Here is a 13,859-nt window from a genome sequence, read left to right on the forward strand (position 1 = left end):
CAGATTTTACCTGTTTTATAGTGAGAGGCAGATCATTTTGACTTGAAACTTACATGCTGCAAAAGTGTGTGCACCCCTGAAATACACGTACATAAATCGATAATATTTATAAATATTCTAAATATATAAGTTCTCTATGTTTAAAGTAGAAGTTGAATCTTTGGGACTCGGCCATTTTAGTGTGAGCACCCCTGCTTTAAATGATGGCAATGAGAAATCGCACACCATGAGAGTTGACTGGAAAAGTGATTTTTTTTTTTTTTTTTTAAGGAATAAAGCCTCAGCCTCGTGTTTTTTCTCCCCTTTCATTTCCATTCCCAATATGGCCTTGCAAAGCTTGTGTGATATAACACAAAGACACATCGATGTGTTCCATATTGCCTCTGCGGCGCGTGTGGAGCTGCGCATTCAAATGCATATCAAGCCATTGTTCCCGGGGCTGCTCGGGCTCAAAAACGTATTTCTAATCAAACGAGTTTTCTCCGAGACAACTGAATTTTCATTAAAAATGACAAGGGCAGCCTTTGCTCCGTCTCAAACTTTCTGGGTTTGATCTGCGTGATTCCCTGTGACTCCATCCACGGTGCCAATTCAATTAGGAGTCAATTACAGAAATATAAACAAAGCTGCCAGCAGGGCACTCTCCAGCTTCCTTTCTTTGTCCAACTTTTGGGAAGTTAGCGTTACCTGTCCAAGCCTAAACTACTTCCCTGTGCATAAACAAGCCCATGTGTGCAGACCCGATGACAATGACCAATTTAATTTCATGCTCTAAACATCTGCAGCCGTGTCAGACGATGCGAGCGAGTGGGAAGCCTCGCTGAGGGTCTGGGACCAGCTGCCAACAGGGGCATAACACTGATGAATATTAAACAGCAGCTGCCATTAATATGCATGGTCTTCTTCAGACCTGTCTGGACGTGACAGGGTGGGCTACGGTTACGGGTCAGGATGGCACCCAACGGCTGGCGGGCATCTCAACATAATCGTGGAAAAGTGTGATGATTTTGTTTGCCTGACGTGTGTGTGTGTCTCTCAGAGTTGGGGTTTTGGATAGGGATGTCCGATAATATCGGACTACTGATATTACTGGCAATAAAAATAGATATTGGATCATATCGATACAGTGGAACCTTGGTTAGCGTCATTAATTAGTTCCAGAAGGTCACTCTCTCATCGAAACAGACGTTAATTGAATTTTTCCCATAGGAAATCATTAAATTCGATTAGTCTGTTCCAAAAAGCCAAAAAACAAATTTTTATATGGAGTTTTACAGTAACAGTTTTACATGCAGAAAACAATATACAGCGTTCCCTCACTACATCTCGGTTCGCCTTTCGTGGATTTGCTCTTAAGCACGTATGAACATGCATTGTGTTCTGCGTCCTTGTGGTGTATTAGAGTGATCTAATGGTGCTCTGTTGCATGTGTCTGTTATTGTATTTACTACTGCTGCAAGAAGAGGGTGTTGTAGACGTGTCCAGGCGTGTCCAGTTTGTCTTAGTAAATATAGAGCCACAACAGTCCTGATTGGCTGAGGAAGAACCCGCCCATTGTGTTTTGCTTTCTGATTGGCTGTAGACCATTGTCAATCAATCTCAATCTTGTGCAAGACTGCCTGTTTCCTGTTGTAAGATCGCGAGCTGCTCGATCATACATGCTGAATGAAGGCAGACGTTACGCGGCTGTAGGGCGCCTGGGATACCGAATCTTTGGTTCATGAAGGACGAGGAGGAGGAATATGTTTTAACAAGGATACAAAAACGCTACAACCTAACACCGCCAGCGCAAGCCACAATCAGAGGAGTGAATACGCGCGAGTCACTTGAAATTTCTTGTGTCCAATCTCGTAAGTTGCAAAATTCAAATGAAATTTGAACAGTGTTTAAACAAGAGAGAAATGTGAGAAAATCTTAACGCCTATCCGAGAAAAGTGTATAACGTGTACGGTGAGGGGTTTTACAGCTTTAAAACATATAATAATTTTACAAATGTATAGTTGGCGACTTCGCGAATTTCACTTATTGCGGACTATTTTGGGAACCTATCTCCCACGATAAATGAGAATGAATAAATGGGATAAATGCACATTTATGGTTACTTTTACCTTCGTTGAAGATGCAATTCTTGGCATGAATGAAAACAGGAAGGGGGTGGTGGTTGATCTCGCTGCCACATCGTGTCTTTGGTAACAGTCACGCCTTCAATGACGGTAAAAGTCACCTTAAATGTTCATTTATCTCTTTCATTCCGCATTATGCATTTACAATTCTTTTATGGGTGTAAAATTATGAAAACGTGTTAGTGTTAACATTTTTGAGAGTCACCCGCTGGTGTGGTAGCTACAGTAATGGGATGCTAACAAGGAAGGAGGTTCCATCCATCCATCCATCCATTTTCTATACCGCTTCTCCTCATTAGGGTTGCGGGGGTATGCTGGAGCCTATCTCAGCTGACTTCAGGCAAGAGGCGGGGTACACCCTGGACTTGTCGTCAGCCAATGGCAGGGCACATATAGACAAACAACCACTCACACTCACATTCATATAAGAATGGACAAGAATCGGCAAGGAAGGAGGTTTTGGGATAAAATACATTCAGAACACAGTTGGGCGCGCGCCGTATTGTATGCTAACTGGAGAATGCATGCAAACCGAGGCACAATTGTGGCATAAATTTTCGATGTGAACCGAAAAACACACTAGCTGGGGCAGACGCTAATCGAGGTACCACTGTATAGGTCAGGGATGTCCACAGTGTGGCCCGGGGCACATTTGTAGCCCGCGACTTTATTCTCATTATATTGTGACTTCATTCCCATAATACTTTGACTTTATTCCCATAATATTATTTAATATTTCAATTCTATGTTACTAAAATGACATTATTTTTCCTCATAATATTCCAAGTTTATTATCGTAAGAATACGACTTTTTTCTTAATGTTTTGATTTTATTCTCGGAAAATTACAGCGGGTGTTTTTTCCAACTTTGTCAACTTTCTTCTTGTACATTTTCTTCTTATAATATTATCACTTCATTTCCATAACATTTTGACTTTATTCTGTTGTTTTTTTCATTTCATTTCTTCATTTTTGTTCTTTTTTTTTTTTAAGTTTTTGTCATATGCACAGTAAAACAGGTAGTTACACTACGCAATGAAATTCTTACTCTGTTCATTCTCCCTAAAAAGAAAAGAAAGAAAGCATGCGCTGCGGGCCACATTTTGGGGCACCCCTGGCAAAGAATGTCACAGATTGCCGGACACCTGTCAACAAAACATGTTGTTTGGTTGCAACAGTTCACTTTCAGTCTTTTTAGACACGGGCACCATAACTCTGAGATCATTTTTAATAGTTTGCGTGTTCAGTCAAAAGGGACCCATTTTGGGTGGAGGGAGGGTTGCAAATGTGCCTATGCAAAAGGGCCCCTAAATGTGTTGTCCCTATCATATACAAGAAGAGTGGCTCCCTGTTGTTTGCATTTAGGCAACAGCCACTCTTGTAGGTTGGGGTCCCCCGTGTAGATTGATGCCGAATGCAACACACACACACACACACACACACACACACACACACACACACACACACACACACGACTCCGATGGATCATAACCTGACTGGCTTAAAGGCGTATGCATACTCCGATACACTTACCTACACCACACAAGCATCCAGCCACCCACTCCCTACGGCGACTTGGCACCCGCTCCCCCATCCCACATGTAATCAAGTCAGTCAGTGACTTAGTGAAATTGCATTAGCCACACTTTCCTGGGTTTGATGAGGAAAAAGGGGGTCTGATCCTGCAGATGTAGGCAGCCATTGAATGTATGCGTGTGTGTGTTTTTGATTGTATTAAATCTTAAAACACACATCTGAGTCTCCTGGGACGTGTGTGTGTCTGGGTTAAGGAGAACGAGGAGACAAGCAAAGTGACAAATGAAGATAGGGAATAATCCCTCACTTACAAATTGGGGATGGTTATGGAACATGCTCAATTGGTGACTTATTCTTCCATTTCTATCGCTTTACTTTTTGGCGACAGCATCTGCCAGCATGCAATTTGCTGTTTATGAATAAGCCTGCAAAACTTTTGGCAAAGGCGTACCTATAGCAAACCCACAGAGTTGAAACCTGTGTCTCAATAATGCATGAATCATTGGTCATCCTTGGCGGGGGCACCCCATCACAATCTGTCTCTCTTCATGTCTGATTGGATCTTAACAAGAGATTTCCATTACTGAAATGAAATCTGACGCCACCATCCAGGAGACTGAACCCTCATATGAGAATTAATAGCATCAATAAATAATGGCATAAATAAACTGAGGCGTGAAATGAGTTGGATTAATTATTAAAAGTGTGTTTCTTTTCTGCATGGTGTCAGTAGGCTCCTTGGTGGATTTACTGTGAGTGATGTTATGACAACAAAAGTACAGAGTCCAATGAATACTGAGTGGTATTTAAACAAGTTTACATTTCACTGAAGAAATGCCAACAAAAGATGCTTCCAACTTTCTTCCTGTGCTCCCTTTCTGCCATCCTTTTCCTCCAATCAGCAAAACGGAGATTAAAAGCAAACACAGAGGTGCCAGTAATGACAAGACTTGCTCTAATTGAAATTAGCCTCAGGTTGGGGAAAATCCACCAGGCTCTGTCGATATGATTGAATTTCAGCGCTGTGTCAATGTCACGGGGTTCTACTGCTAGCCCCACAAAACAGTGAGGAAAAGCAATGGCGGAATCAAAAAGATAACTTTTAGGGAGTTTATTGTGCTCTCCAGATAGGGCAGGGCAGTGAAAAAGTGTACAAAAATGTGGAAAAAAGTGCAGAACTTGCAAGCGCAAAGTATTTACAACTAAAAAAGCACTCGGAGAGCACAGACCTCCACCAAGCGCCACAGTTCCTCCCATATTGTGATTTACACCATACATATTAGTCCTGCATTTATTTTATTTACATATTTAGATTCCTTGACCGTGAATTCAAACCATTAGCACTTGGATTCATAATGATATCAATGGGCCTCATTCACGAAACGTTCTTACGCACAAATGTGTTCTTAAAGCCTTCTTACGAAGATTTTTGGCATTCACAAAACGTGTTCTTAACTCACAGTCCTTAGATCTAAGAACAAATTCTACGAACGCTCAGGAGGACTCTTACGCACTTTCAATGCGCAATCGCCCTCATGATGGATTTTGCAACCTGATCCCAAAAAATGTAGTGCAAATAAAATATCCCAACAATTATTTATCATCAAAACAACTAAAATATACTCCATGGATAAATATATATTCAAATCCCAATTCATCAAAAAAAAAGTAGCTGTCTGGACGTGCGCTGCGCAGAGAGAGAATGTAAAGGGACCATTAGATTTATTTGCTGAAAGCCACCAATATTTGATGTCCCGCTTCAGGCTTCAGGCTTCCCTCTCTGTTCTTGCAGGTGTTCAGGATCATCAGAATAACATCGCAATGAAACGTGGTGTGCCTATTGCGCATGTAGCACCCCCAGATAACGACATGCGCCCCCAGCCACGTCTTGAGCCAGAGCACGGGGCTGCTGTATTAATTAGGCAGCGTCTAATCAAATGTAACCACAGAAAAAATACATTGTCACACACAAACTATGTATTTTGACTTTATTTTTCCATCATGATTGTGTAAAATATTTTGTAGAGTTTCTGAAATGGTTTGGTTTCTGATTGATGGCCCGCCTCCCGTTTCCTCCAGATCCCTCCGGTGCAGTCCAATCTTTTTTTTTTCAGTCTATTTTAAGTCAAAACACTTCTTTTTAACCTCTGCGGTGGTGCGTTTCTCCGTGGAAACGGCATTTATGTTTCCTGCAATGGTGCTCCATGCCGACTCTTTTTGGATGGCCTGATGACCGGTGGATACACGTGAAAATAAGGTGGTCTTGTGTTCGCTCACTCCTTGTAAAAGCACCTCTATTTCAGTAGAATTGAAGTTTTTCTTTCGTTTGTTGTCCAGCTACTCCTCAGTCTTGCCCTTGCGCGTTGCCATCTCCGCCTCCAGCTGCCTGTTGCGCACGGCACATTTTTTACCTTATATAGGAAATAATAGGCGGTGACCTATGCAAATTAGGGCTCACATGCACGGGCATCGCAGTTGGCATTCATCAACCTAAGAACACCGGTGCGAACGATTATCCCTACTTAAGAACGTGTCGTGAATGTGGCGCAGTTTCCAACCCGCGCCTTCTTAAGTACACTTCTTAAGAAGACTTTTAAGAAGATGTTCGTGAATGAGGCCCAATATTAGTTCAGTAGTTATTCACAAAAATGTCATTTTCCGTAATGGTGGTGTTCTTCTGGATCTAGCTGCATAGCTTTTGAAGATACAACACATCCGGATTCCACAGTGTCTTGGCTTGTACTGTATAATGGTGTTTGTTGCATGTTTATAGCCTCATCTGTTGTCTTCCGTTGATGAAAATTCCAAAGGTCCCCTATTTATTGATATTCTGGATCACAGTATCCAGCATTATCCCGTTATCTGGATCAGTCTTTGATTTTCTGTTGGAAACTTGTCCTGTATGTTTTTTTCCAAGTGCTCTGAGTTCTATGCAGAAATGGTGAAAACGGTCCTATCCCGCAATGTTAACAAATTCCTGGATCCACACAGTGATCCGTATCGCCCCCAAAATTTAAACAGTTCTTCCATATCCATTTCCGACAATTTTTGACAATTTTATCCAAATCCATTCAGAACTTTTCAAGTTATTTAGAACACAAACAAACAGACGAACACCGTCAAAAACATAACCTCTGTACTGCGCTTGTGATTTGATTTGAAAAAAACGCTTTATTGTATTTACAAAATATTTAGTGATGAAACAACATGATTTTATCTACTGTGTTTCAGGGTCAACACGACCTTCTTGTAGTATAATGCAATGCAGCTCCAACCTACTCCACTCTCACCAACTCTCTGCCCACCCACTACTCCCACCCTGATTGCCCCCTTATAAACCCAGGGCCCCTCCCACCAGGGCTTCCTATCCCATAGCCTGTGCAATGTAGTGCAAACAAAGAGTAATAGGAGTGTAAAAGTGACTATAGGGGTGTTATTTCATGTCTACAGGGCTCTAATAATGTTAAACCCGCATTTACAAAGTCATAAACAGGTTTTCTATGCTCTTACTATGAAAATATTCAGTTTATTTATATTACATCCTACTTCACCAAAATTCAATTATGCCGGTCGGGTCAGGAACCAATTAAGCAAGGGGTGAGGGGCGACTGTACTCACGTTTTTGCCATTTTCCGTCGGTCCCGGTATGGACAACATGTGCAACTCCCCTGTGAATCTACTGTGTATATATTATTAATTTTGACTATATTTTTTCTGGCTGATTTCCTTGTTTTTACCTCCCTCATGGTGAGGTGTGCAGCATTCATTTTTGTAGTTCATTTTTCCTCTGGTGAAAGGGCTGCTTTCGTTGACGCATGATTACATTTGGGTAGGTACCAAGATCATTTACATTCCTTCAGACGCCTAATTATTGCAGGAAGTAAACAACATCTAATGAAAATAGCACCGGGTCTCTAGCCAGCTGCCATATTCAAAAGAGGCACAAATGTATGACATGATATTAACCGCATGTCAGGTAACAGCTTCAATCTTATCTCCGCAGCCAGTTACGTAGCTGCAGGGTGAGAGGCAGAGGTTGGGCAAAGCAAAGAGACGTGTCATTTTTCCCTGACACCCTCATGTATAGAAATACCAACAATGTGTGGTTCAATTATGGCGTGTCGTACACGCTAGATGTTATGTACTGTACGTCATGTATGACAAAACTTGGTCTCGCTGGCAGCCTATGAAAGCCCTCGTCCGTTATTCGTGTGACGTGACTGGAACATTTATATATAGCTCGTCTTCTTAATGGGAATAGCAGACTGTGATATGTTGGTATTGTTTAGTTGATTTTGAACAATCTTAACAAGGTGACATTAAAGTACATCACATGCTTACACTTGCACAATTCAGCATGTCCAAAAAGGAGCAGGATGAAGCAGATCTTATTTAATCCTACCATCCTTGACCATGTCTCAGCAATTACAGATAGGCACTGATTTTCACTTCACTCTATTTTTACTATTACCGTTTTCTAACAGGGAAAGACAAGACTAATAATAATAATACAGAATAATAAATACAAGAGTAAACACTGACAGAAACATTGTATCATCAATAGGGTGTGTTAACTGCGCTAACTATTTTATTTCATTAAAACCAAGTTGAAGAAACTTTGATAAAATAATTTGGATAACTTAATTTCTGAGGTCTCCTCCCCCCACCCACCGAAAGTCCCTGTCAAGTTTGAAGCTTTTCAGGTGGAGTGTGTGTTCATTTAGAAATACATTTTGCAACGTATAGCTCCATGCGGTTGGCGTGTTATGATGGATTCATGTTAGAACATAAATGATACTAGCTATGCCAATTAAGTACATTTCAATTGGATCAACTTCATTTTTAAGAGCAATAAGCTTTAAAAAAGTGATTGAAATGTCCAACTATTAAGTCCAAGCAAGTTCAAATTCCTCTTGACAGAACAGAAGAAGATCGTTCTCCCAACTCAATTTCAGTTGTCCGTTGAACATCATTTTTGAAGATGTTGTCATTACTTAAAAATATTGATGCAAATTGTTGCGTTATTTTTTTCGTTGAGGCAGTGTATTATTTTTTTTTTAGAGTGTAAGGTTGTCAGCATTCTGCTTCCTCCGCTATTTATAAACACCACATGCGTGTGCTGTTTCAAGCCATCCCATCATTTTATTCCACATATTGATATTGCTAAAAGGTTTTTCTGAAACACGTCCTTTTTCTGCAGGTCGTACATTGGTGTTAAGCTGACTGTACAAATAAATTGCATGAAAGTACCCGTGCCTATTGTGTGCAGTAATATTATGTATTAAATATTACATCTTTACAAAGGATCATTGTGCAAACGGGAAGGGAAAAATCTACTTTTTCACCGACAAAGTTCAAATACCACGTGAGCTACCCTTTAAATTAGAATTGTGACGTCAGGTATTGATCAAGCACTCCGGAGAAGGGATGATTGACATGCAAGGCAAATATTATGACTGCTTTCATAATACTATGGCTCTACGCGCACTGGACACTTCATTAGGTACCTCTGCACAATTTTGTGCTTACCTCCGAGCAAAAACACATCAGAATGCTAAGCTCCCAGTGTAACATCACACATCACTTGGCAGGAATAATCCCTTTCTGCTTTATGTCCCACTCAGCATCACCTCCAGCACTACAACATCTCCCGCCAGACACTTTTCCATTTGCACCTCCTTTCCCCAGCCTTTGTACGAACCAGCTTGACACTGAATGCCACTCCTGCTGACCCCTTCTCGCAGGATTACGGCACTTTTTCTTATACATAATCAACATCTCTGCTACTTGTGTTTTCTCCGTAGGCTTTCTAATTGGATTGCTTTTTTTTGTGGTGAGACTATTTTGAATATCAAAAGGCAAAAAACAGAGAATGTGTGAAATACAATAGAAGGAGGGTGGTCAGGGAATGTGTATTTATTAGCATGCATGTGTTGATGGGGGGTGCTATCATGAGGGAGGGGCGAGCTGTCAAGTCCAACGTGCCCTGGGGCAAGGCAATATTACACCTAACACAATGAACAGCCATGACATAATAGCAAATAGTATGTTTTTTTTTAAATTGTAAATACATTTTGTGGTGGGGAGTTATGGATAAATATATTCTCACCTCACCTCCCGGATGACCGGCGTGTCATCTGCCGCCCCACACAGACAATGTAGAGGCAATGAAAGGGGTAACACGTCTGCAGCTGGAAAATTGCTATTTTCATCATTTATTCATAGGAAGTGTGATTGAAACTGGATGAGGTTGTGTAGTGTGAAGTAGTGGTTAAAAAACAACATCCACCAGCCTGGCTGTAGAATACATGTGGCGCCGTCATAAAGATTTGTGGATTAATTGAAGCGTATGAGGCGTGCGCAAGAGGCGAGCAATTAACTCGTCCTGTGTGTTTGCATGTGCTGCACTGATACATGGCCAGGCCTCAACACATACATCACACATTCAAATCCATTAGGCTGAAAGGGTTGAAAACAATAATAACAATATTGCATAGCTTCTCTGGGGGTTCCTTCTTACTGCACACACACAGTCGGACGAGACCTGAATGGAATGTGTTGATTAAAAGCTTGTCGGATCGTCCTCTCTAGTCTCCCCCGAGGGACAGTGTTTCCTGCAGCAAAAAAATGAACCCTATAATTGTTCCTGATGAGGTGTTTGGGGAGGCTGACCATGCACTGAGCCAATCAGTGACTTGCAGTGATGTATACAGTATTCAAAAAGTTAGTACAGCCCACACACTTCAGCAAGCATTTTGATGAGACTATCTTCTCAAAAGGCCAATGGAGTAGACCCCCGCTATTTGAAGGGGTTGTGCCCCCAGATCACCCGCGAATGGCAAGAAAAACACAAACAAGGCTGAAAAGAAGACAGCTTTTTTTTTGTGTCGAATACAGAAGATGAGGACTTTGATGGATTTGTGGATGAGGATTGATGAAAAATAACGTGAGTACATTCTAGAATACTTCAATTAAGTACAACCCAACTCAGTTTTGCTCCCGCTGCGGCATGCATGCTAGCGTATGTTTTTTTTTATTGTAGCGTCGCTGGGAGCACGTCCTGTTCGCAGCCTACTTTGCGGTAATGTTTTGGTGCAAATGCTCTTAAAGTTACATGTTTGACCAGAAAATAGCAAGCTCAAAAGAAGACGGCTTTTTTATGTGGAACAACTGACAGTTTGTGTGGATCTTGTGAATGATTGTGACTGAGCTAGGACTCAGTAATTAAAGTCTACACACGACGGCTTCGTTGATTGAAAAACAAAACTTTTTCGTGCATGAAGCTTCTACTTGAGTTGGTAATTTGGCCGCTATATGCAGTCAGATATTGACCAAGGGAGACAAAATGGGTGGCCGCTGGCCGCGTTGGACAGGTGACTGCTATACACAGGGTCTATAACATGTACATTTGCTGCGGGGTATTTTTCAGTGGCTGCTATAGGCAGGTGGTCGTTCTATAGAGGTGGCCGCTAAGACAGGTTTGACTGTACAAGCAAAAAATCTTATACTGATTTTATAACTTCTTGCAAGATACAAAGTGACAATATTTCTTGTTCAGAAAAAAACTCTCATGGCTACTAGGTCTGGGAGGATAATAAATAAATGATCTAATCACACAACCGAAAATGACCTCGGTGATTTGGACAGTTTTCTTTCATCTCCCACCTCCAAACAGGCGGGAGGAGGGTTCACTCTGTGCTTTGATTTCAGCACCCTGGCACGTTTGCCTCATAGAACAAAGGCATGAACGCAGTGAGACCTTTTGCCAGTCATTTCTTTGTCTTGGTGGGTGGAGGCAGGGCCAGTAGCATAGAAGACTGTAGCCTGGTGAGGAGCAATGCAATGTAACCTAGTAGAAATTAAATCAGTAGATTGCAATATGTTGTCAGATATTTTTTCATTGTACTTTTCTTAAAAGTAATGTTAAAATCTCGTCTCATGACTAGACCCAATCTTGTGCATCGTCTCGTCTCGTGTGAAATGGTATTGTATTGCATGTATGTGAGTGTGTAAGTATCTATTTCACTACCCGCATAGTCCATGTGCTATAATTACATTGTGTGTTCCACATGTTATTTTTGGTTGCACCGTGAGTAAGATAGGCCTTTGGGTTGCTAAGCTGCTGTTGGTTTGTGACGTGTGAGTAGGGGTGTAAATACCAAACAGCATACAAAACAAGAATACGCGGGGATCCACTGCACTATAGTAATGTATGTACTTTACAGTAGTCAGTGTACAGCTTGTATATCAGTATAGGTAGGTACTATGCACTTAAAATGAGTAGCAAGACAAGTGTGTCTTGGTTGTGGTAGTGTCACGGTCTGGCGTCTGCACAATTAAGGCAGTGCTAGATCACTATGGTGCTCACACTAAATACAGTCCAGCCTCGCAATATCATGGTTCGATTATTGGTCCCTCGCTATATTGCATTTTTCAGAATTAATTAATAAAGGATGGCTGTTTGCTGGTAGACTATGGTCTATTATCGGTCCAAACATATTGAAAAGCAAGTGATACATAGTAATGTGGCCACTAGGTAGCAGTAATGTTACATGAATGAGACATCCATCCCTATTGCATTACCCTACCTTGCGCTCCATGTAGCAGCCATGGATGCAGAGTGAAAAAAGGTTCTCCTCCCATTCCGTGTGGAAGTGGTAAGTTTGTGGCTTCTTACTTTGTCCTTCTTCCCCACTCTGACTGAAACCCTTTCTTAAGCTTATAAGAAATAAATTCGAGGCTAATTGGTTAGCTTGCTAGCTTGCGGACATATAGAGTCCCTGTAGCATAACAGTTGTGCAATCCGGTGCAAACAATGAACAGTAGGAGTGTAACGGTGACTATGGCGGTGTTATTTCATGTCTACAGGATTCTAATCATATTAAAAACTGTATTTAGAAAGTCATATACAGGGTTTCTACAAACATATTCCATTTATTAACATTCACACCTACATTGTGGAATTTCATTTATCAAGGTAAGGTCTGGAACCAATTAAACGCTATAAACGAGGGACGAGTGCACTCACCATTCGGACATGTGTTCACTTGGAGAATAACAGCCGTGCGTTGCGTCATTGTCAAAGGAGAGTAACTGTTCTGCTATACAAGCTGTACACTGACTACTCCAAAGTAGTATTGTCCCTTGAGAATGCTGAAATGTGAGGGGTGTACCCGCTGCAATGTTGTGTCCAAACTTGCTAAGGCGCTACATTTCCAACAATCAAACTTGAAAGTGAAGTGCATGTTGGTAAGCTCTTGACTTCAAATAAGTTGCGCCTTAGAGGTACACTTGACTAAGCTTGAAGTAGTCCACTAAATCCTGTCGCCGCAAGAACTCATCAACTCCATCTCTCATTCCGGGCGCCTCGCCTCCCAATTTCATTTGATTCAGGATGTTCAGTGCATGTTTTTTTTTCCTAATTTCTCCCCTCGCAAATCTCTTAATGGCTTCTTCGTTGGACCCTGATGAAAACAATGACTTTTAACCTTCCCTCTTCTTGCCTCCCGCCGTCCATCCATCCGTCCGTCCTCCAGCCAATCACAGTGGACTTATTTCACTTTCTAAATGATTTCTTACTCCTTCAATTTCTTTGCAGCCATTCAAAAGGCTGGGGCCCAGGAAGGCAGGCAAGCATTGGTGCATTGTGACAGGTGAAATGAAAGCTCAGAGAAATCTCATCTTCTTATGAACGCTTCGAGGCATTCAGCCAGTCAAAAAAAAAAAAAGAAAAGAAAAATCCCGCACTGTTCCTTCTTTCTGAAGGCGCAGACAGATGGAAGATGAAAAAAGGGGGAGCTGTTATTTCAAGACCATTTGGGGGTTTTCCTTTATCCACAGTTGATCACTGCTGTTCTTGTTTTCTCCATAGCAGCAAGGGAGGGGGCGCATGACTTGCAGGAATAGCAACTGTATTAAAACATTTTATTAACTACATTGCAACATATGCGCGGCAAATCAACTCTTTCTAGGCTTGTCATTGCAATTAAAAGAAAAGTGCACTTTTTTGTTTTAAACTTTCTCCACCATCCACAATCCTCATGTAAGACATGAACACACGTCTTTCTCTTTTCTGTGCGTTCTAAAGATATGTAAACAGATAAAAACAGTTGAGCTAATTACTGCACTTAACGGGACACACCAATGCCGCCTACAAAGATTAAAACACCTCCAACAGAGTTTTATGGTTTTATATACTGT

The 13,859-nt window shown here is 41.4% G+C and overlaps 1 protein-coding gene across 7 annotated transcripts in view; it reads right to left on the bottom strand.

The window, feature by feature from the left end:
- The window catches only part of exoc4 (exocyst complex component 4), a 98,238-nt gene that overhangs the window by 57,336 nt on the left and 27,043 nt on the right, over nucleotides 1-13,859 (bottom strand). The window lies entirely within an intron of this gene.

The sequence above is a fragment of the Dunckerocampus dactyliophorus genome, chromosome 15 (genome assembly GCF_027744805.1).
Source record: "Dunckerocampus dactyliophorus isolate RoL2022-P2 chromosome 15, RoL_Ddac_1.1, whole genome shotgun sequence".
NCBI classification, from domain to species: domain Eukaryota; kingdom Metazoa; phylum Chordata; class Actinopteri; order Syngnathiformes; family Syngnathidae; genus Dunckerocampus; species Dunckerocampus dactyliophorus.